The sequence below is a fragment of the Brachycentrus maculatus genome, unplaced genomic scaffold, assembly GCF_059751285.1.
Source record: "Brachycentrus maculatus isolate JH-2025_06_01 unplaced genomic scaffold, ASM5975128v1 h1tg000104l, whole genome shotgun sequence".
NCBI lineage: Eukaryota > Metazoa > Arthropoda > Insecta > Trichoptera > Brachycentridae > Brachycentrus > Brachycentrus maculatus.
The window spans coordinates 1,803,415-1,829,723 of record NW_028280858.1 but is presented as its reverse complement, the minus strand read 5'-3'; the positions used below and the strand labels follow the sequence as shown (position 1 = coordinate 1,829,723).

General features: G+C 29.1%; 1 protein-coding gene across 2 annotated transcripts in view; it reads right to left on the bottom strand.

Moving 5' to 3' along the window:
• The window catches only part of LOC148310234 (nephrin-like), a 53,756-nt gene extending 38,526 nt beyond the window's left edge, over positions 1–15,230 (bottom strand). For both annotated transcript variants that reach the window (XM_088258816.1, XM_088258817.1), the window contains exon 1: positions 14,790–15,230. The gene's annotated coding sequence lies outside the window, so the exon portion shown is untranslated. The remainder of the gene's footprint in view (positions 1–14,789) is intronic.
• Between the last annotated feature and the right edge of the window lie 11,079 nt (positions 15,231–26,309).

The window sequence follows — 26,309 nt, the reverse complement described above, 5'->3', positions numbered from 1 at the left end:
TCTAATAATAAATATATATATATATATATATATATATATATATATATATATATATATATATATATATATATATATATATATATATATATATATATATATATATATATATATATATTTATATATATATGTATATAGTATCTAATATAAAAATAAAAGTACACTAATGAATACACTAATAGAGAAACCAACAGTCTTATAACATAAAATCATAATAAAATAACAAATAGTAAGCACTGGTAAATACACGTTTCCTTCAAACACTATCAGCGAGCAGCAAGAGAGAGTAAAACACATAAGAAACATCTATCGTTATTTTTATATGAAAGAAGATGCAGGTCTGAGCATTTCAGGGCTCACGACGGATGTTAAATAATGGCCAGAATGGTCAACGTTACACAAGTGTATAAAGGGATCTATTTTGTATATAAAAAGTATTATTAACTTTGTAGCATGGTAATATAATACTCTCCTTTTCATTCGTAGTTTACTTTGTGTAATACTACATTAAAATAAAGTGGTATTACACAAAGTAAACGATGAATGATGAGGAGAGTCTTTTAAAGTGATCGCTTAAGACAGCCAAATGCCAGGTCGTAAGCCCTGGGATGCTCAGATTTCCATCTTCTTTCGTATTAACAGAACGATATATGTTTCATATCAAGTTTTTGTTTATATTTTTCATTATTTATTTCTTTAGTTAGCTTATATTACATTTACAACATTTTGAGTGTGTCCAAATACTTGTTGACACACTCAAAATGTTGTACATAAATTATCTGGTCAAATATAAGCTTAAATAATAAAAATGAAAATGGTATTTTCTGGCGTTTCTCATGTGTGTGATTATAATCCAGGATTCGGACCTCACATACTAATATAAGAGTTTCTGCTTAGTAAAAAGCTTCTTTACATCTCACCAATAGATGTCTCTAGTGAAGTTCTAGTGATTCAAGAACAAGGTTTCTAAATTGGTTCATATATATAGAACTTCCAAGAATTTGAGTAGTGTGGTTGTCAATAATGGGTAGAATTAGTGAATGTTACACGCGTGTAAAGTGATCACTTAAACCAACATATGACGGTCGTCAGCCCCGTAAATGCCCAGACTTCCATATTCTTCTTCATCTTTGATTAGATGTCAAAAAATAATATATTACATTTAATACAAACTATTTTTTACACTTCATTTACATCGTATACGAGTATATGTATATTTATATCTTCTCACAGCGTACAAAACTTTTATTTTAAATTCTTTCAGACTCGTTTCATTCTTCATATTATACATTCAGGAAACTCATCATACATTTTCTAATCCTTATACATTATATAATTAGCTTTTTTTTTTAAATGGCAGTCTTATTTTAGCCTTATATCTAGTATCCATATGTTTATGAACACATAGTTAAGACAACTAACTATAATAATTAATGGTTGTTACGATACTCAGTACACAGTCATGAATTTAGAACTTGAGAAAAAGAAAAAACCTCAAGAATATTGTACCTATTTAAATACGAAAGGGAATAAATAAAGGCGTAGCACTTCACCGAGTACAAGTTACCGTGACTAATTGGAAATTAGTGCCTACACTTTGTTTATTTGTTTATTTTTATCCATTTCTAGTACTGGCTCGTTTACGCGGAACCAAACGAAGAGCGGAGTTAACATGCGTCCGTGTTTACCACTATTTGTTTTGAAATTTATCCGCGGAAAAGTATAAGTAACGTCATATTGTCTACCTAGGACAGTGTTTCTCAATATTTTCGGCTTGACAAATCGCTCACTCCTTTCAAGAACGTCATAAATAAAAAATCGTGAATTTTTAGTTATACATGTTTTCGAAATGCCCAAAAAATGTAGTATATCCCAGCAAAAGAGGCATATTTTCAACTTGACATTTACCCACTACAGGGCAGAAAGTGTTGTTTTTGCATTTTGAAGAAAAGGCATTGTTTATTTTTTTTAAAGAAATTAGTTATTTTTCAAATGGAGAAAAAACCTTCCGGTTTAACCTTAAAAGATCTGTTGCACAGTAAAAAGTTCAATAAGTGGCTTGATATTTATTTTTAATAAATTGGATTATATTTTTAAACCTTAAAAACGTTCTCCTGAAAAATCACGTTTTTTGATTTATGACGTTCTTGAAAGGAGTGAGCGAAATGATGTGACAACGTGAAAATGTAAAAAAATGTGCACTTGATCCTCTGATGTACCTCTAAATTTGATCACTTAAGTTAATTGAATCTATATTCTCTTCCTATGTACAGAATACGGAATCCTGAAACTACTTGCAAAGCTCTTATATAGGTTGCCAGCTTCTTTGCATTCTCAAGTCAAGTCCACGTTCCTTAGTTCAGAAGAAAACTGCCGACGAATTATCAGCAGTGGACATCTGATCACACTTACGTATTATTTTCGAATTAATCACTTAAATTCTCGATTTGCATGCAATATATTTTATTAAAATTTTATTATATTGTGTCGGATTGTGGTCCCGTGGTTAGTGTCGCGGACTCTTGAATCAGAGTTTCTGAGTTCGAACCCACTCTACCACAATTTGATACATATATTCAATAATGACCAGTTGAGGCTCATAGAAATAGTATGAAATTGAAGTATTTTTGTAAATAATAAAAACACAACTCTTTCATTTAATAAAATAAAAATATTACCGCTGTCATATATTTTAATAAATAATGTATGAAATATAATATTTAATTTTTTTACAATATAATATTTAAAATAAAAATGGCCGCGCAAGAAGTCATGCGTATTTAAACACACATTTTTTTAGAATATATATTTATAAATATTTTTTACATTTTTTTAACTTCTTAACATTCAATAATCTTTTCTTTTCAAAACGTATATTTATTTCGAAGAAAACTTACTCCTTCAATACAAAACGGTGTTTTAAACAAAAAAATCATGTACGTTAAATATTACCCGGGTAAAAAGAAAATTAAGTTGCGGGCTATCGATTCTACCGCCACGATTTAATCGTTATTAAAGATTAGCGGGCAGTTAAATATCACTTAGTATCTCGATAGAATATTTACAAAAATAAATAACAAAAAACTAGTCCATCCAATTTTTAAACGAAATTGTTTTGTTGGTCAGGCATTATCTTCAAATGTCAGAGGAAATAGGTACCTAGTGATATTTTAAAGTTTATCGACTACCGGTTTTAACATTTAACCTTAGGCATGTTTCTTTGCACATCTTCCTAATTTTAATTAATGATCCCAGATAATGACCGACTATTTATATTAACACATTTTTTCCTTCGCTTTATTACACCATAAAACTTTCCACATTTTTGATGCCTTATTTATGTTTTATTAATCGAAAATAAATTAATATGCAAGCATAATAAATCCCGTCTTATAAATCACTACTTCAACGTTATAATAAATTTAAAGCATTTCAATAAAATCGAATATATTGATCTTTTTTACAATCTGATTCAGAGATTCATAAACTGTGGAGCGCGATGGTCAAGCTGTAAGACGGTAAGTGTATTGAATCAGTATAAAACAACATTAACATTAATTACACCTTTAAAAAATATAAATAACATAAAAAAACCAAAATCCACGATTTCAAAGAAACTATCCCTGCTTAATGATTATCTGTATAAGTCTAGATACACATGCTCATTATTAGCATTAAAGCATGCTATTATTGAGCATTGGCTACTTAGTAGCATGTGTGTACGTTATTTTATAGAAATAAGCATGCTCATTTCGAGCGTGCTCAAAAATAGTCAGTCGTCCAATTTTTGAGCATGCTACCCTCAGCGTGGGTGGGAGGGGTGTGCTCCGAGAGCAGGTTTGCTTATAAACATGCTAGTGTCTTGCTTATTTCAAGCAAATGTATACAGCTAATGAGCATGCTCATGTAGCATGTTGTCTGTACCTTAAAGCAAAACACACAGAGCAACTGACATTTCGATAAACGGACGCAAAACATTTCCGCGTAGAACAAAATTAAATGGCTTCATTTCAAATTTCCGGAGCCTTCTAGGTATTTGAAAAAAAAAACACGTAAGTAATTAGTGAAAAACCCAACCTACATCAACGAACTGTTATAATAATTGTTTATTAAAAAAATAACCACATACATAAATGGACATGAGTGACTAACGTATCTTAAACTATTACCTTTTTTTCACTTTCTAGTTTTTGCTACGCGGGATCAAAAGATGTCGTTTCGCGCCGATTTGTCTAGAGTATAGTGGAGAAAAGAAAACATGTATTATTTTGAGAAATAAAAATACTTTGTTCTTTGATCCATTCACATTTTTATTAGCAACCAACTAGTTTCGGCAACAACCTGTTGCCCTCTTCAGGGTTTAATTTATGACTGAAGAGGGCAACAGGTTGTTGCCGAAACTAGTTGGTTGCTAATAAAAATGTGAGTGAATAAAAAAACAAAGTATTTTTATTTCTCAAAATAATATATAAATATGATCCACAAAGTTAATGCTTTCAATATTCAAAACAAAAGAAAACATATTAAACCATTAAAACTAAAACCAAAGGATTAAATTTAAAACGATTTAAACACTCTTTACAGAGCTCCGCTGAAAAATTGACGAGGAAAAGACCAGACGACAAAAAGATTGAGAATCACTGCAGTAATGAAATGGTCATTTCGAAGTATCAATCAGCAATCAGGGGATCTAATTAAATTATTTTTATTCATGCAAAGAATTATGTAAATTTTAACCGCTTTTCTATATAGATAACGCTCCGCGTGGCGTTGACACTATGTAGATTTGATTTTTTTCTTCCTTTTCTTAATTTCCATTCTATATGCAGTCTAAACGGCGCCAAAAGATACACAAGTTTAAAAATAAGTTTAATAAATGCTAATGTCATTTAATTCCGGTATAACAAAATAGTAAAATAAATGAATAATATATATATTTCTAAATGAATACCCCATTTAATAAAATATACAAAAGAGAATAAATTCTTAGGAGAATAAATTTTTATACGTTACTTTTTAGAGCAATCCGAATTTCATATTTTACATATAATCGGCTTAAGGGATATTCGCTAACACTGAATCCATTCCAGAGGTCACATGTCTTAAAACTTCACAGTCACAAAACTTATTATAATTTGTATTTGAAGCATTAACTTTGTGATTTAAAAACAAAGTAACAATTTAATTACAAAACTTATTTGTTCAATCCAAAAACGGTGTTTTAAGAAAAAAATCCATTACGTAAAACTTGGATTTAGAGAAAATTAAGTTCCGACTTATACTGGGCCTTAATTCGTAAAGTGTCTCTCCTCTCTATCTGGGATTATTGAACAGAAAATAGTAAAAAATTGAAATTTTACTATGACATTTTAAAAATATGATTTATTTTGTTCCAATATATCTCGATTCATAGTAAAAAAATATATTTTATATGTAAAATTGACGTACAACTCCCAGAAATTTAAAAATAACTTTGAAAATGATCGCGTTCAAATTAGAGATAAAACTAGCTAAATATAGTGCTTTTTTATAGTAGTATTTTATAGTTTACTTACGAAATTTATAGTTTTATGATAAATTGTAGTTGTATAAATAAATATAAATAAATAAAATGTAAAATTCATATTTGTTTATATTATTTGGAGAAATAAAATGGCTTTGTTTTTTGATCCACTCACATTATTAAAAACCAACTAGTTTCGGCAACACCCTGTTGCCCTCTTCAGGGTATGTTTTATTACTGGAATAAAAAACAAAGGCATGCTTGAAATATTAAAAATATATATTTATTTATTTACTTATTTGGCACCTCACCTCACCTTTTTTTGTGGCTCTACCTTAAAAGCAAGATGTATGTAGATGAACATAGACGTATAATATATTGATGAATCGTCCACATTCGCTTGTGGATTTGACAGCTGACATTCCAGCATTTCGACTGAGACTGCGTCGCGTCATAGAAAGCGTCCAAAATGAACCAAAATTTGCATCAATGCAAAACGAATTGTAATGATGTCAATAAAAGATTTCAGTCGCAATTTAAAAGATTTTTTATTGCGTTATTCAATAAATCAATCATTCACAACTGAATACTTCACCCTATGCGAAGTTATTTTTACTACTGTTACAGTCATAAAGAGATTTTCCTACCCGTATTTTCTAGATAACCTATCCAAGTAAATTCTTACAGCTTATAACATCAGGCAATTTATATATTTTACCAGTTTATGTTTATTACCCCTCAGTAAAATGTTAACGTCAGTGTTTTATGAATGTACGTACATAATTGCTCATAAATATGTACGTACACTTGTTGTTTTACGATTATTCAATAAAAATAAAAACAAAATTCCTTTTCTATTCAAGCTTGTATACATACATATCGCTCACTCCTTTCAAGAACGTCATAAATAAAAAATCGTCAGTTTTTAGTTGTGCATGTTTTCGGAATGCCCAGAAAGTGGACTATATCCCACCAAAAGCGGCATATTTTTAAATTAATATTTATCCGCTACAGGCAGAAAGTGTTGTTTTCAAATTTTGAAGAAAATGTATGGTTTAATTATTTTTTAAAAATACTAAATATTTTTCAAATGGAGAAAAAAACCTTCAGGTTTTACCTAAAAAGATCTGGTGCACAGTAAAAAGTTTAATAAGTGGTTTGATATTTATTTTTTAAACATTGTATTATATTTTTAAACTTTAAAAACGTTCTCCTGAAAAATCAGTTTTTTATTTTTATTTATGACGTTCTTGAAAGGAGTGAGCGATATATGCATGTACAAATGCTTTCTCTGATTTACGTTTATTCACTATTGGAATGTTTTTTCTCTCCAAATAAACGACAAACAATGAAGTGTTAAAATACCAGTTGCATACTTGTTGTAAATTAAATACTTGGTTGTAAAAATGATAATCGACAATTTAATAGAATGATTTTTATATTATTAAAATTTTAAATGGTAAATACCACTATGTATTTCCTAAAATATATTGTGACACGTGTTTTAATAAATTCAGCATTATCAAACACTGTAAATATGATAAAAGTATTAATAATTTTGGACAATATATAAAGCGCCGTTTTCGTGAAAAATCACCTCAAGGGTGCTTTACAATTTACAGCAATTAATACTATAAAGAAACATAAAATACACCTTCAATGAATAAGTGTTATCAAATTCACGTGGTGCAGTTACCTTACTGGATAAATGAATTTTTTCATGAGTTAATGTTTCAATTTGTTGCAATATGAAATGAGATATAAAATTTATATAAACACATAATACTTAGTTTAAGTAAAGTAGGTAACCAGCCATTTTATGAAAATAAAGCTGTATATAAGTATGTAAAATGAGTCTCAATAAAGGCAGTCCTCGCGGCTATCAATAATATTATTTATAGATTTGGCGTTTAATTTGTAGAACTCCATTTTAATTTTAACGTTAAATGTTAAAATGAAATATTGATTTTTAGAGTCTACTAAATTGTAGTTTATAATTTTACACATAAAAATAAAATTTGTGACAATTGTTTCGCCTTGTTGTGGCATTTTCATGGATTCTAAAAATCAGTGTTTGACTTTAACATTTAATATTTAAATAAATTAGTTATAAAATCAATAATATTATTACACAAACGTCATGTGGTGTCGCAGGAAAAATACTCAAAGGGTAAAGAAGTGTCTTCATGATCTCTGTGATGCTTGTTACCTTGTTTACTCTTAAAAAAGGCGTATCAAACTGGAATAGCCGCCAGATTCTCTATGCCCTTAGATTAAACATTCTGTTTTTTTATTAGATAGAAAAAAAATCAAAATGAGATCTGGGTCACCAGAGTGAAGAACGGTGTTAGAAATAGAATATAACACAAATATTGTAACTCTGATAGTAAACAATATCTGAAAGTAAACAATAGTTTACCATCACAACAAGACATTAAATAGCAAATGTGTCCGTTTAGTAGATTGGCGTAAATACCAACGCGCTAAAAATTTTGCTAGATTTTACCGACGGATTCTTTGTTCGTCTGAACTCAAATAGCAAAATGTTGAAGGTGTCTAAACTTGAGATGAAACATTTATCGTTTTTTTGTATATAAAAGAAGTCTTAGCGTCCCAGGGCTTACGACCTGGCATTCAGCTAGCTCAAGTAAAAACTAGTGTAATATTTCCCCATTCAGTAAATTATTGAACATCCAAATTGCCAAAATTATTAATATTTAAAGCATTTACTTCAAAGTTAGTCATTTTTACTTTTAATATTTTTTTACAAAAATGTTAGTAATATTAGTTTTTAACCACTCACTGAGAGTTTTAGCATGCATGTTAGACCTCGGCTCTTAATACATATTTGTGCTGCAATCCCTAGTGTATGTTTGTCTTCGAGTCGACCAAAGTCGCATGTGTTAAACATTTTGTGTTGTTTTAAGTGTGTGAATAGTGCTATGGTGGTGAAGGGTAGTATTGTTTGCATGCTGTGGTACTGATTGTCCTGACGAAGAGACGGGTAAGTCTGGAAACCGGCAGACATAAAAATCTCAGTGAGTGGTTAAAAACTAATATTATTAACATTTTTTTTTTAAATTTAAAAGTATCCATATTGCATTAATTTTTATAACTTGAATATATGCAATGGTCTTGGTCAAAAATTAATATAAATTAATATATACATATACATATATATATATATATATATATATATATATATATATATATATATATATATATATATATATATATATATATATATATATATATATATATGTACATATATATATGTATATAAATATATATATATATATATATATATATATATATATATATATATATATATATATATATATATATATATATATATATATATATATATATATATATATATATATATATATATATATATATATATATATATATATATATATATATATATATATATATATATATATATATATATATATATATATATATATATATATATATATATATATATATATATATATATATATATGTATAAATATATATATATATATATAAATATATATATACATAAATATATAAATATATATATATATATATATATATATATATATATATATATATATATATATATATATATATATATATATATATATATATATATATATATATATATAATATATATATATATATATATATATATATATATATATATATATATATATATATATATATATATGTATAAATATATATATATATATAAATATATATATACATAAATATATAAATATATATATATATATATATATATATATATATATATATATATATATATATATATATATATATATATATATATATATATATATGTTTATATTTATATATATAGCTTACTTCATTTGAACATAGCAAAATGTTAACTGGATTTTACAAAAAAAAAATAGTTACGGGATATTGATTCTTGAGCCTTAAACCAACGATTTAAATATGTATATTAACTTTTTACAGAGCGATATAATATGAAAGATATAAAAAAAGTATAATAGGTTTGTCTTGGTTTCGTCCACTTACCATTTTTTAAATCTCATGTCGGCTCCACACACTAGACCCAATCAGCAATAAACGATCCTAATAATATTTCATAACAAATACTATGAACTCATAATGGATATGAACGGTCTGCGGTCAGATTTGTGTTCACTATTTCGATAGCGTCAGAATTTCACCTGTAAGCTGTGAGGTGAACTCTCGGTTGAATACTTGGTCCATTGTGTGGGACCATTAACATAGTTCTACCTCAATAAGTTTGGGAATCTTGTCCTCATATATAGTGTGGTTCAAAATATTAAACACGTGTGAAGGTATTTTCTTAACTGTGCGACGAAGTAAGGGTTTAATGGGTAGAATCCCAAATTATCTTTTGGGAAAATCAAGGACCACACACGTAAATACAGCATATTTGCATAAAAACTCCCTACTTAGGTATATGATATACAGCGTGGCACAAAGTCAGTCTCTCTAATTAATCAGAAGATGTTTTGATTTTTTTACAAATGGCGTCGTACAAAAATAATATTTAACATTTGTAAGCTGAAAAATACAGAAAAATTTATGGTGATATTAAATTAAATAAATCATCAAATTTTGTTTTTTTTTATAACTTTTTTACTAAATAAAAAATGATTATGAGCGATGGAAATCTTTAATTGGATCTTAACATTTTTTTCTAGTAAGTGGAAAAGATGATATCCGTCAAGTGGGTGCCGTCAGTGTTGATACATATTTATGCCCCTTTGTTTGTATACCGCAGCTGTCTATTTCACAAATGTCAAATATGATATACGTACGACGCCATTAGCAAAAATTATGACATCTTTCAATAGGGTGATTAATTTTGCGCCACCCTGTACATGTATGTGTACTATAATAACACACATCCTTTACTTACATTATTGAAATCATATTCACTGTAATCTCATGCATTTATTCTGAATATTCTAATAACTTATAAGCTCGGCTTACTCTCAGATTTAAGCATAATGTTATAGGTCGGTATCAAATGAAACGGAAGATATTTTGGGCACACTAGCTTATTCATAACGCGAGTTTAATTTCATTTACCATCCCGTTTTTAGGAAATTAATAAATATAATAACAAAAAATTCACACACTTAAATAAATATCTATTTGCATTAAAATTACTTGCACAAAAATGGTATATTTGTATTGAAAATTTGTCAATCCCTGTCGCATATTAAAAAAATTAACTTATGGTGGGTTATGGTTGTTCAATTATAGGTAAATTGGTAAGTGGTATGTTAAAAATGTAAAAACAGAGTAATGAATGTTGTAAACCCTATAAAAACTCAGATTTTCATATTCCCAATTTAGTAATTACTTCATCTTAGTTGTAATATCAATTAAATATTGATAAAAACTACAATAAATAACGGTCGGGTTTACCAACAATGTTTATATAAAAATTCTTTGTAGTGTAAATACTAAGAAAACACAAAACATACTTTGTTTTGGTAGTATGATAATGAAATTTGATACAGTAGTTTAATTTTTTGGGCTATAATATTTTTTGTTTCTAAAAGTTTACTAAAAGTTTAAAAAGTGTAACTTTTTTGTAACAATATTCTGGTTTTTCACAGTTCTAATCAAGACATCAAACAAATACAATAAAGAAATAACGTAAGCAGCAAATAATTTTATAAATTATTAATGTTAATAAATTTACATATAAATAAGGCAGTTGTATGTAAAACTAATGACACTTGTCAAAAGACTTTAAGTGATCTTTAAAGTATCAAAATGTTTTGGGATAAGTATTTGTGAATTGTTTTGTTTGGTGACAGGATGTGACTTGACATTTGTTCAAATAACTTGAATATGAACATGTTGGTACATAAATGTGCTTGTTCTTGAAGTAGGTATTTTGGTTAAATAGTAAAACGTGTGAAGTACCAAGTTATACAGTATCAAGTTTCAAATATTTATTTAGTTTTTTTTAAATACCATTTAACATGATAATACTATCACGCAGTTGGGTGCACAGTTTTTGAAATGTAGTCAGTAGAGGTGGGTAGTAAGGTAAGGTAGGAACTACTTAGTAAGGTAGGGTAGGCACTGCTTTTCTGCCTATATAGAATACACGCCCCTGCTATTACTATTCTATGCATAATTACTTGTTTTTAATAAAAACATTAGATAATTTAAGATTTTGGGTGAGAATACCAGAACATACCAAAATATTTTTTTATTATTTTTTTTCAAATCCCATAGAAAGCTTAAGTTAATGTTAAATTGCTTAATATTATTATTACCTACGTGAAAGCGTTTGTTTCTAAATTATTAAAACCATAATTAAATGCCTTAATAATAAACTTAAGTGCCTTCAAAATATAAATGTTAATAAAGAAATTTACATATTTATTTTAATAAAAATATGTTAACATGAATTTTATTAACACGTCTCTAGTCAAATATATCATTATTTAAAGTATTACAAAATTTAGAATAAATCATTAGATGTGTCTGAACTTTGGGATAATTATGAATACGTAAGTAGTTTTATAAACCTATTTAAAAATTAGCCTCCGCCTCCGTAGTGTAATGGTCAGCATGCTCGGCTACCGTTCTGGAGGTCCCGGGTTCGATTCCCAGGGGGTAAAATACAAGTGATTTTTTTACTCTAATATTTATTCAATATTAGACTGGACTGGTACCTGAAGTGGAGGGCTGATCACCTTTCCTTCATGTGTAAACGATCGAGATAACACTGCTATTATATGAAGCAGTGCCCTATGCACCATTGGGGTGCGGCAAGGGTTTTATTATTATTATTATTATTTGAAAATTAACGGTTTAGTTTTTTGAATAGTATTTTTATTTTGTTAAGTCGTTGAAGAGGTCTTGTGGGTTTCAGAAGTCTCGATGGGTAGGAGGCCGATATCATGGAAATAAGCAATTAGCATTAGTCGGGAAAATCTTCAGCTATAGAGCAAAATCTTGTTAGTTTCTCCCCCTCCCCTTGTTAGTGATAAATTTTGGCATCACACGAGAAGGCGCTGATAAATCATCACCTACTCCAATAGGTCGGCGCCAGCCCAAAAAAGTTTAGGAACCAGCGGGTCAAAGCGTAAGCCTCTTATGAGAACCGCTTTGAAATGTTATTGCATCAAAAAATTGACACTGCGATTAGAAAATTGTTTACAATAAATCCAGTACAAAATAATAATGTGTTATACCTTCAACAATAAGATTTCTATGTAAACAGAGAGGGGGGGATTGAAGACCTCTTTCTTGAGAAGTGCTCTTCAAGAGCACGTGATGTCCAAACATGGCCATGATGGTTGTCTTAAGATGCAAGTCTTTAACCTTCCAAAATAAAGTTTTTTTTAAGCCTTTGCGAGAGATTTTGATCACATTATGATTTTTTAAACTTTAAATAATAAAGTATTTTTCTTATTTTCTTTAAATATTTAAATATAAATTCAAATAATACATCATCAATGATACTGTCCTTAGGGTAAATTGTGTTAAAATACTAAACCTAGTTTAATTTTTTCAAAATACTAATCTTCCTAGAGAATTGTTTAACAGTTCATCCTTCATTTTAAGTGGATTTTTTTTTCGCTATCTACTTTTTAGTTATTTCAGTTATATATTACTATGTTTCAAAGCATAAGTTATGCACATACCCAGACTTCTATAATCTTGTTCGTCCATATTAAGATTTTAATATAAAGTATAATCTGTTTTTATGATATACTTAACATAATTAAAAAATCATATTTAACTAATTTTCCTTACAGCCCATCTGGGGAATGTATAAAGGTTTAAAGACGCAAACGGGAAAGTAATTTCGTATGGCGTTGCGTTTTATGTATTTCATACCTCGCTAAAAATCTGAAAGAACTACATTGTTTTCAAAAAGGAACTAATCTTTTTTGGTTATTGTGGAACTAGTTCCAATTGACCGAAATATGGTGAGTTGTAAATTAATATTAGTTCTTTGGCTTGGTTTCCATTCCATGAGATTTGGCTCAAATAAGTGGCTGTCCCAATTGAGCGGAATCGTCAGTACACACAGAAAAAAATGACTACCGTCTTTAAAACATTATTTATTCAACAGAGTGTCAACAGAGTTACTCAAATTGGGCGGATGCGATTTAGTACAATGATAATATATTGACATTCTCTTCACATAGAAGTATTTGTAATTGCAGAATAGTACCTACCTTTTCAAATTAATATTGTATATATACATATTACCGGTGAAAAAAATGTCTAACATTACGAGAACCATCGATACCTACCTAATAATAATGAAATTAATGTTTTTTAAGGAGTCTATTATAAACAATTCAGTAATGTAGATTTTCAATTTGATATTTATAATGGGATTTTTTTCTGACATTGTATTGCTCCTTTGAACCTTTTAAAGGTATTAAAGGTACATAGGTATCGAATCGACGCGATGTTAGCGTGATCATTATTTATACGAAGGCAAGGTGATGAGTTCTGTATTTAGCTAAATTTGGGAGAGGAATTGAATATATTTAATAAAAATGGGGAATAGTTGACGTGAATGAAGGAGGTTGGAATGAAGGATATTACTTATAAATATGTTGGAAAATGAATTGAAAGCGGAATATCAGGAAGGAAAGGGAGACTAGAAGAACTGTACTCGTATTAGCTTGCGTCATTTGGACCCTGCTAATGTATACTGCTACTATGAAGCCCTTCGAAAAATACTTTTTAAAAATTAAAAAATATTTTTCAGTAGCGAATTATCAAAGCATGTAATTCCGAAGACCTACCTAATTTGACGCTTATATTGTTGAGGATTGGATTTAAACAATACAAAACACGGGATTTATTCAATTTTCAAAGTAAAAAAATAGTTCGCGTGTTATGGACATGTGGAGCGAATGGATAACGAGAGAATGAGTAAGAAAATATATGTGGCGAATGTGAGAGGGAAAACAGAATGAGGACGTCCGAAAAAGACTTGGCACGATCAGATCAATCAGAACCTAAAATCTGGCGGTGTCAAAAGTCTGCGTAATCGGAGGGCATGTATGACTAGATGTATGGAAGTGAAGGAGGCGAGGAGTGTATGTCAGGACAGAAGAGTGTGGCGTTCCATCCTTTCTCCCTATCCCTGCGGGGAAACGGCGTGATGGTAGTAGTAGTAGAAAATAGATTCTCAGATTTTTTCTTTCAAATCCGATAAGGCAATGAAAATATTTTCTAAAGAACAAAAAGTTTAGTATTATAACTATGAAAATAACCCACACTTTCTTACCTTTTCAGTTCAGCCAAATCAACTCTTATTTATAGATTTTGTCCAATTACACAAAAAATTATTCCTCAAAAGAAAGAATTAATTAACACTCTACACTCAAAATATGTCTAGATATTTTTCATTTATCATAAAAAATGTTTTCATTTGATTAAAACATTGTATTAAAATATGCTAAAGAAATTTTATTCACTATTCACAAAAACTTATTTGCAAAGAAAGTTTACAGGCGGCAAACCACTATGTTTTGGAAAATTAAGTAAACATTTGTTGTCTTTCAAAAACTTCACTGGAACGAGTGTTAACTTTTCACATCTATAAAATTTATCTTTCGTAAAAATGTTTTATTTGTATTTATTTTATTTATGTCCGACACCACGTAAAAGTTCGGTTGGAATAACAAGGAGAGAGACGTCACTCCCCGCCGGAGATCTAAATAAGACTGAAGTTGGTTGAGGAGAAGTTACGAAGACAGATGAAAAGGTGACTTTTCTATAAACAGAACCTAGAATTTAGGCCTTAAGGCCTGATTCCACTTGCCCAATGATTTACTGATTTAGTGTGGATTTAGTTAGATACCGAATCTAATAAGATTTACATCGCTTGATTTACTATTCTAGATTTGCATTTTTTAAAGTAATTGATATTTTAAGTAGTTCTTTAATCTATTGTAAATACGTATAAAAGTTCATGAAAAAAAAAACAATGTTTTTTGTTATTTTTATCATTTTTTACGTATTTAAATCTTTTTACAATAATAAAGGATTTAACCCTTAAGGGATTGTTATAAATCAGATTTGATAGAAAGAAGGTTTTTAAAAACTAAATATTTATTTATAAAAGCTCTCTATGCATATATTTTATGCATAAGGAACTATAATGGCTACCATTGTCGATAAAAACTGGTAAAAAATATGTTTCCTAGTATATTTTATTTTGGAAGCGTTTCTCAAGCATTTATAAACTCCAGTGATTTACTTCAGAACAATCTACTGAGATGGCGCTTGAAACTCGCGTGTAAAGTTATTGCTTGTAGAATATATGGATGTTTCCAAAATCAAAGTAAAACACATGTTCAAACATGCGTGAATTTGTGATTGTCATACAGTAAATTATGTGATCATTATTAACCAATGTCAAATTGTTAGCTCTGTGAATGCCCAGATTTGTAAATCCCCTTAAAAAAAAGCGTGGAAAAAATTCTCTCGAATTATCTAAAACGTTTACTTTAATTTTTTAACACTTGTCAACTAGACGGAAACAGAAAAATGAGAGAGAAAAATAAATTGTGTTACGAAGCAGGATACTTTTTTTGTTTACCCCTGTATTAACATATTTATTTATTCATTTAAATTTCATGTACAGATAAGGAATAATTACGTCGTTCCTTCACTTCGAAAAAGTCTTTCTAAAGGGTTTTAATTATTACGGCAAACTAACGAGTCCAAGCGAATAAAATTCAATAATAAGACAATAAGTCATATCTTTATCAAATACATATTTATAGAAATTCAGACTGCCAGTTTACAGATAAGTAATTCAGTTTATTTATTTTTGCCGTGAACTATTTATTATTTCTATGTACTAGAGCAGTGATTCCCAATATGTGAACCGCGGCGACGCGAAATATTCAATTAAACAATTCGGCAAATTACTTGAAATCCAATTCTTGAAATTTTTGCGCTAACAATCGTGTATCCTGACAAAATTCCGGGAATTTTTATTTGTAATTTATTAATGTATTACGGCAACCGTAAAATGAAAAAAGAATTATAACCTCTGTACTATAGCACGACGAGGCCGACTAAGAGTCCTCAGACGGTGTTCGCAGTATAGAAGTGTTACAATGTCTTATTCTACAGAAACACTCGCGAAGTGGGTACGTTCCTGAAGGGGTTCAGAGAAAGACGGAACTAAGTATGAATACAACACTATATTTTACAAATAAATCCACGGTGAAGCAAGTTAAATTTTAGTTCCTTGTCTAACTCAACATTACTAGGTAATAGCCACTTCAAACATTAGACAAAAAATGTAATAAACTTTTTATGTATTTCGTGTTGACTAATGTAATGATTGCGTTATTTAAAATAAATTTAAAAAAAAATTATTATTACTAATTAAATTAATACTACCTATGTACGAGTATAAGATAAAATACTTAAATAAGAGATTATTGAATTTTATTGAGAAAAATATTGCAAATCATTGAAATAGAATATGAATTAATTTATGGTCACAGAGCCGAAACAAATCGGTGAAAAAAGATTAAGGAAGTTTAGGAATTTATAGGGTGTACGACCGTAGATAGGCTGCTATAACCGACCTTTTTTTGGCAATATACCCTTAGTAATTGATTATTTATGCACTATCAAATATAGTATTAACCATTTTACCCATAATTGAACTTCCACATCAGTTAGACTTTTGGATAATATACATAATAAAAAATCCTATTAGATACGATCTAATTCATAGTTATAACGTTCCAAATAATTATATCAGTTGAAAAAATGTACTAACAACCTTAAGATAAAAAAATAAGGTAATTATATTATATTAATAAGGTTAAACTTATTAATATAATATAATTACCTAACTTTAGAGATTATTAATGTAAACACTACTGTGTATAATCTCGAAACTAGTGGTATTTACATTAATAATCTCAAAAGTGGTCTTAAATAAGTGGTTTTTTATTTATAATTTTTATGTTTTTATATTTTTACACAAAGTTCATGCCGAGTCAATAAATAATTAAACAAGCTTAACACTTTTTTTATGACAATACTTAGTTATAACCAGGGCTTTTTTTCCATGTAACGCGGCCTTCCAGCACCTATTTTCACGGATACATATTTTTTTAATTTTTAAAATCAATTAGACGAAACAATGTTTGCGCTTACGTAATTAAAATCTATATTTTAATTTGTCAAAATGATTAAATATGGTATTGGAACAAATATTTAAATGATATTTGAAAACATTTTTTAAGTAAAAAGCTTGACATGAAGTCAGTTCGAGGACCTTTATTGTTAAAAAAAAGGCCCTGGTTACAACCATAAAAATCAAATAAAGTTTAAATTGGTAAAGGAAGATATTCAATCATTTTATCATGGTCAGCTTTGATAATTTACGATTTAATAATGTTTTTTAAGTCATTAACAAAAATGTAAAGCTCATTTTGTTCTTAGTACGAAACCATTTTTCAATTAAATTTTCCGTCGGTAATTAAGGGTTAAATATTCTATTTATTTCGAAATCTCAAAAGCTGTTTTAGAAGCAATAAAAGGTAAAAAATACCCATTTAATTATGTAATCACATCATATATCCCAGTATGTGACAAGAGCGGGTTGGATGAAGGCGTTTAGTTTGAGAGATCGGTATCTCGGTAGATTGGGATAAAAAATATCAAGATTTCTAGCTTTTCACTGACGAGGTAGTTCAGTACTACCAAAAATATTTAAAAAATGATTTATTTTTATTCAAGATCATTAAAATAGCATTTTAGGGATGTAAGCCGAAAATTATCTAAACTAAAATTTCAAAGAATTAAATTTCGCATTATTTTTATTATAAATGATGATAAATCAAAATTGCAACTATTGCTACCGCGTTTAATTTAGGAAAATATGGATTAAGACTACCAAAAATTACAATGCAAAAATTATTGTACACAATTTATATATTGTAATTGCCAATGCACTTAGTAACTAAGCTATAATGCTTGTGATCTCTTCCGTTATGAGGAATTATTTTCTTTTTTCATTCAATGATTTGGCATTGTCACTTTGTAAACTACAGATTTTCTCATTAACAGGCGAAAATACAAACATTGGGAATTTTCACATGTTGATGAGGACGTTTATAGTTCTCGAAACAAGTTTACATTAATAGCTCAAAAAAGGGGTCTCATAAAAGTTATTTTAACGTTTAAATCATTATGTTATTCCACAAAGTTAATTCCAGATCAAATAATAATATAGAATAATATCAAATGTCTTTACAGGTTGGGTTCACGCTCGAGTGTGAAACTGCCGTCAAGGGATCGATTCCCGACAAACGTAAAATTAATTCAAGGAAAATATTTATATTTGAAGCACAAACTTTGTGATTTTCAATTTTATAATTAAAATGTAACTTTGGTTTAAAATCACTATAAAGTTTATTGTAACTTAATAACAATGTCTACCGGTTTCGAAGCTAACGGCTTCTTTATCAAGACTGATTAATACTTAAACACTATCTACTAAACAAAATTCAAAATGTTTTGGTCACTTTAAATATTTTATTATAATTTAGTTATAATAAAATATTTATGGTGATTCTAAAATAGAGTTACATTTAAATAATAATGATTCAAGGAAGATTAAATTTGGATAGATCTAACGGTTTGTGATACATTTCTCATATCTTCTATCCTTATTTCCAACCGGGTGCATGTAATTGAATTGTAATTAATAATAATAAGACACTGAACTTCCTCATTATCGATATATCCCGTTCTTGGCCAGACATGGCTGGTGATAAATTGTGTCAATTTCTCCCGATTCCCCGTAAACGGACACATTAGGCGCCTAACGGAATTCAATTTGTTTTTTTACTAACGCGCTCTACGCGGAGATAAATAATTGGGCTGCGGGCAATAAATCAAATTCAACTATGTAAGGTACATGCATCTCTACTGGAATTTTCGTTTTATTGGTCCAATACGAGTCCATAAAGATAAGCGTAATTTAATTAGGAAAACAATTAATGAATTAAGATAAGCTACTTCTTTTGAACACGCGAACGTAAGTTCTACTACGTCACTGCAATGTTACTACATCAAGTTTGATCATTTTTAATTTAAGTTTTACTTGGTAAATACCACCTTTTTTCAAAACTATTTCAGCACGTGTTTTGATGCATTCCGCATCATTTTCAAACATCGTATGTGAAGGTAAGTCTAATTTTTACAGTTGTGTCCTTGGGACGTTGAAGTTTGAAGAGAAAGTAGGAGCTGTTTCCTATTTTTATTTTTATTTTTTTTTAAATCAGTGGGAAAACAGGCAAAAGGGGGAAGGCTTTAGTCATTGTCATATTATCAATTGTGGGTTTATTATTATTACTATTTTTTATGATTCTTCTATTTTTTTTATTTTTTTTATTATTTTTTTTTACAAAAATACATTTTTGAAATACAAAATAGGTAAATATACAGAACATCTTATATATAACGTTTCTACCTCTCTAATAAAGTAGATACTTGTGTTTAGAGAGGGAGTTCGTTTCACATTTATTTTTATTTTTTTTTATAAACTAAGTAAATTAAAACAAAGTAAATTAAAATTAAAAATTAAAAATTAACAAGGTAAATTAAAAATTAAAAATAAACATTCTTTGGTATGGAGTCTAGGAAGGGGTGAGTCTTAAATATTTTTTAATTTTAGTTTTAAAAGTTTGATAATTTTTTTATAGATTTTAAGTTTTCCGGAAGTTTATTAAAGTTTTTTTTACCTATGTACGTATAATGGTTTAACGCTGCTGTTGTTTTACATCTGTGCAAAATTAAATTATTAGAATATCTAGAGTTACTTGAATTTTGCACTTCAATTGTTTTTTCTTTAAAAGTTTGTAAGATAGCGGCTTTATTAAAAATTTCTTCAATAGTTGGTATATTAAGTTCTTCGAATACTAGTTTTGATGGGTAAGTTCTGGGCTTTTTAAGAATTATTTTTGCAATCTTTTTTTGAATAATAGAGAGTGATTTTAAGTTTGTCTTATAAGCTCCTCCCCAGCCTATAATTCCATACTGCAGAATTGATTGTTTCAAAATATTGCAGCTTATGACTTTTCATGCATTTTTTTATGATTTCTTTGTTACTGTTTTTATATATGTGATCGTTAGTGATCTCTTATTATGATTTCTTAAGCATAATTCGTGTTCCCTGATTCTTGTTTTGACTTTTCTGGAAGTCATACCAATGTATAAACCTCCACAGTCGCAGTTTCATTTATTTTATTATTTGTTTACTAGAGTTTTTTTGTTCTTATAATAAATTTATTGTAAAAACAAGGCTTTTTAGGACGATCTATAAATCATGTGACATTGTGGTATTTTAGAGCAAAATAAAATATTAACAGGTGAAAATACAAACTGTGTTTTCAGACAACATCTGTAGTTCTGGAAGCTAGTCGTGTTTACATTAATAAACCCAAAAGAAGTCTTATCCAAGTGTTTTATTTTTTTTAAATTTAAATCATACTAACAAACGCCTGAAAAGATCATTTTCAATCTTATTATACTTTAAGTTTAACTTAAAGTATAATAGCTTTACTTAATAGTTTAACTTAAAGTATAATTAACTTAAAATTTATGCTTTATTATAGTTTAATTTACTCAATACATTTACTAGCGAGATAAAATAATTTTACTTATAATTTCTGGAGTTTTCCTCACTTAGGATATTTGCTAAGTTTATAATTCAATTTGATATAAATATCACTCGTCAGTGGAGTAAAAATCAACATTTCACATTTTGACTTACTCAAAAAATAGTATTCCATATTCATTACTTCTTCAAAAATGGTCTAGGTACTACCCATTTGTATTCAGTATAAATATGCTAGAATACGAAAAGAAATAAGACATATAAGTATGTCTAACATCAGTATACTTAAAAATGTAAATAGAATATTATACAAAACGCTAGGTAGGAAATATTGAACGAAATGTCCAGGGGCGACATCAATAAACAAACATGTCCAAATAAATGTCTATGTTCAGTCTTGTAGACATGTCCATTAAAAGGCAAAACAGTTATTCCAAATACACAGAGCCCATAACGTCGGTATATTACACCTACGTAGGTATTGGACATGTGATATAATGGGATTACCCACAGATTTTTTTTAATCTTGAACCTAGAAGAAAGTATTAATATGACTTCAAGTTTTTTTGTACTTCTTTTTAGTATTATTGTTACAAAACTTTTACGAATCACTATATTAACTCAAATATATATTTTTTTTAAAAACTCTTAACTACAGTAAAATATTTGTAAAAATTCAAAATCTTAACGTACACGCACACACATGCAAATAGGAGCCAGAAAAGGATTTTTACCGTCTTTTTTATTTTTTAAAGTAAAGAGAAATATTATTTTATGACATCTCATCAAAGATGAAGAAGAATATGGAAGTCTCGGCATTTACGGGGCTTACGACCGTCATAGACTGGTTTAAGTGATCACTTTACACACGTGAAAAAGCCCAGACTTCCAAATTCTTCTTCATCTTTGATGAGATGTCATAAAATAATAAGAAAATAACTCCTGTAATTTGAGATAATCCAGATTTTATGAACAAGTATTTGGACTCACTCAAAATGTTGTAATAGAGAAATATTTGTATTTTTATTATTTACAAAAATACTTCAATTTCATACTTTTTCTGTGAGCCTAAGCGGCTCATTTTAGAAATAGGTATCAAATTGTGGTTGAGTGGGTTTGAACCGAGAAACTCTGACTCGAGAGTCAGCGACACTAACCACGACCCGACATATTTATTTCTTCTTTATGTGTTTTATTATTAATTTATGCTGTTTATTTGTTGTGTTTATGTGAAGAACTTAATGGCAAACTGCTCTACTTGTATTCTATGTATGTTGTGTTAGTTTGCAATTTGAAATTATAAAAAAAACTAACTATCTCGTGGCTTCCTCGCAGGGTTAGGCAGAGAGAATGAAACGCTACACCAATCTGTCTTTGCAGACAATCTTCGCCTCTACTACATTCATGCATCTACTCCTACATACCCGCCGATTACAACGACAAATTGGTGTGGAGTTTTATTCTCTCAGCCTACTCGTGAGGTAGAGGCGTGATGGTTAGTTAGAAAGTTAGTTATCAAGGCATAATGGTGCATAAGGCATGGGGTTTAATAAAACCAATTGACATAATTATTCAAATGTTGGTTTCAAACATAAACTCGTTAAATTAGTCAAACTCGTTTTCTAATTTCATCTAAAATGGCCTATTCTGATATCGTCATTTCAAATAAATCACCAGGCATATCCGAGCGCAGTTATCTTAGACTCAAATTATCATTTTAACGTGGGTTAATTTCTGTAACGATCTCAAATATCGCCTGTATGGATGCCTTCCCAACATTAAATACACATTATGACGAACGCCACAACTACCAAGAGTCCAGGGGTAAAACGCGGTAACTGCAAAAAATTCAAAATTGTAGAAATTAGCAAATTACTTCATGATATTTTAAAAATGAAATGAATTTTAATTTAATCAATTTGAGTAGTTATTATAATAATAATTACACAAAACATGGTAAAAGTTGAACGTAAGCTTTTTTTTTTATTTTAAAATTTAATTCTTGAAATGGACTGAAGAGAATATATCCGGAACCGCTAATTTACAGATGATGACCGTAACGAAAAAATCCGATTGCTGGTCAAATAAAATAATAATGGATTTAGCTAATAAATAGGATGCTAATAATGAAATAGGAGGAAAAAGAATGACAAACTTGTTATTATTCATATTATTTTTTGGCATCTCATCAAAGATGGTGAAGAATATGGAAGTCTGGGAATTTACGGGGCTGACGACCGTCATAGGCTGGTTTAAGTGATCACTTTACACACGTGTAACGTTCTCCAATTCTATCCATTATTGACAACCACACTACTCAAATTCTTGGAAGCTCTATATATATATATATATATATATATATATATATATATATATATATATATATATATATATATATATATATATATATATATATATATATGTGTGTATGTACCAATTTCGATTCGGTGTTTTAGAATCATTAGAACTTCACTAGGGGCATCTATTGGTGAGATGAAGAAACTTTTCAATTGAGCAGTAACCCGTAAATGCTTAGACTTCCATATTCTTCTTCACCTATGTTGTGCTATCAAAAAATAACATAAAAAATAATTATTGGAGATAATCCAGATTTGTGAACAAGTTTTTAGACACATTAAAAATGTTGTTTATTAAACCTCTTGAAATAGGAAAAAGAACGATAAACTTTGCATTATTCGTATTGCTTTTTCTTCAACGAGTAGGTGCAACGCTTTGCCTGTAGACAGCCATATTGTACAACAGATTATTATATATTTATATGTAGATACGGTGAACTCTAATGAATGTTCTGACATTTCGACTTCAACTCCGAACGAACGAAGAAGAGAGGGGTGGCTCAGTAATTTCAGAATGCCTATTTTTACGCCGTCGTACATAACAATTTCTTATTTAGTAAACAGATTTCTTACTGTGTATTTTCATTGCCTTACTCAACGCTCCAAGGCGGGCACAAAGGGAAAATATTTAATTTTCACTTTCAAGTTAGTGAATCGTCTGTTTTACAAAATGGAGGCGCGCGGTAATGAAGACATAGAACTAGGGAAAATAAAACATCATGATAATAATACACCTACAAATCCTCGCCCAGTGAGAACTTTTATTAAGGGGAGAGTCAATCACAGGCATAGAGTATTTCGTCAAGTCAAAAATTTGATTGAATTTCCTTTTAAAAGAATGTATGAGGAGATGCATGAACGTGGAAGAGGTGAAGAATGTTTGCAGGGATAGAGTGGTGTGGCGTTCTATTCTCTCTGCCTACCCCTGCGGGAAAGCGGCGTGATGGTTAGTTAGTTAGTTAGTTAGTTTAAGTTTTACTGTTCTTTCCTCACTCATTCTTTCCAAAAGCCCAAACCATGTCAACACGCCTTTCTTAATTTTATAGATAATGCTTATCTCAGCCTTGCATTATTTCCTCAATTCACTATTTGAACATCTACCATACATCGATTTGCCTCAGATTCATCTTAGAGATCACATTTCAACCGCATTCAGTATACTTTTATCCTTCTTTTCCTAACTTCATGCTTCACTTCCAAGCATATTAGGGTTTATTTTTAAACATACCTTATAAAATAAGGGTGAAAAAAATATTAGATATGACATAATTCGTTTAGTTTTTTCTTCAACAAACATCTTTTAACAGTGAACGAACACCTTTACCATTTTTTTTCGTCATAACCCAATGAAATATATTGTATATAGACTGTGGGAATGGTACTAAATGGTAGATCCAAGAATATTTGCAACAATTAGTCAACTTAGAGCTGGTGCACACGTGCAATAATCAAATCAAACGCAACGCAAAATATTATATTTTGATAATGATAAATCTAGATATTTTTTATTCAAATGAGGCATGAACACGTACGTTGATTAATGGCGCGTTTTTTTTATTACATTTTGCTTCAGATGCAGCTCTCCGCTAAGCGCGCACAAACAGATACGTACCTACCTACATACAAATTACTGATCGCTCATAAAAAAAAGTATTTAATAAAGGCTCCGAAGCATTTTATTTTATTATGCGGTGCGTTTGTTTGTTGTTGATTCGTTGGGTTTGTTAAAACGCATGGTATCTCACTGTTCATATATAGCGTCTGACGTGTGCATCTACAACGAGCGCATGCACGACACTATCTTATTCTATCGCTTTGAATTGTTGTGCGTTTGTGTATCTCTTTTACTCCACTGTCGTGATGTCTGGATTTTCTTTCTCCTTCTTTCTATGTTATAACATTCTTCTCTTTCATGTAACTAAATGCGCCTAATAAACGTGACGCGTCCTTGAATTTTCACTCTCGATTCTCGTCCAAGTATCGATTACCGAACCACCGCCTAAAAGTTACACTTCAGAAAATAATACGTACATACATACATACTATCGACTCTCGTCTTAAGTAAATACACGTGTGAGAAACTCGAAACTAATATATTTAGTTAAGTAGACAAGTTTTCGAAATTAAGTTTTAAATTTTTATTAAACAAAAAAATAATACATAGTGGAATGTATGATCATAAAAATATATGGCCTCAGTTCTATCTGCGATTTCTTGGGAAATCATATGTTTTTAATGTATTTATTACCAAAACATTAACATCCTAGATTTATTATGGTTACCTTATATGCATATCATTTGCATAATATAACGGAGCCTCGATATTAGTACGATAGAGGAAGCTGTTCGGATATCGAGATTCAATTTTTCTGTGAAGGAATAATGGGAAATTTCATAAAGGAATCAAAAATTTACTTTTAAATATAGATAATACCCCTAAAACAATATTAGTAATATGATCTTACACCCTTTACACCCTAATTTAATCATGGCTTGAATTCCATAAGGAACTTGACGCATTAAGTACGTACTAACTTTAATCATACAAAATAAATCGGTAATTTTGACTTCCTGAAAATTAAAATTAACTAAAGTTTAAAAAACCCAAGTCATTCGAAATAGAAATCTAGACGTAAAGTTACATATTATATTTCTAAAAGATAAAGATTTTTTACTAACACTTCTTGGTGGAACTGCATTTTATAAAATAAAACATCAGCTTTATTGTTTTTTCCGCTTTTATTTTATTTTACCAATGATTGTGACTCGTCTTTATCGACATCATCAGCTG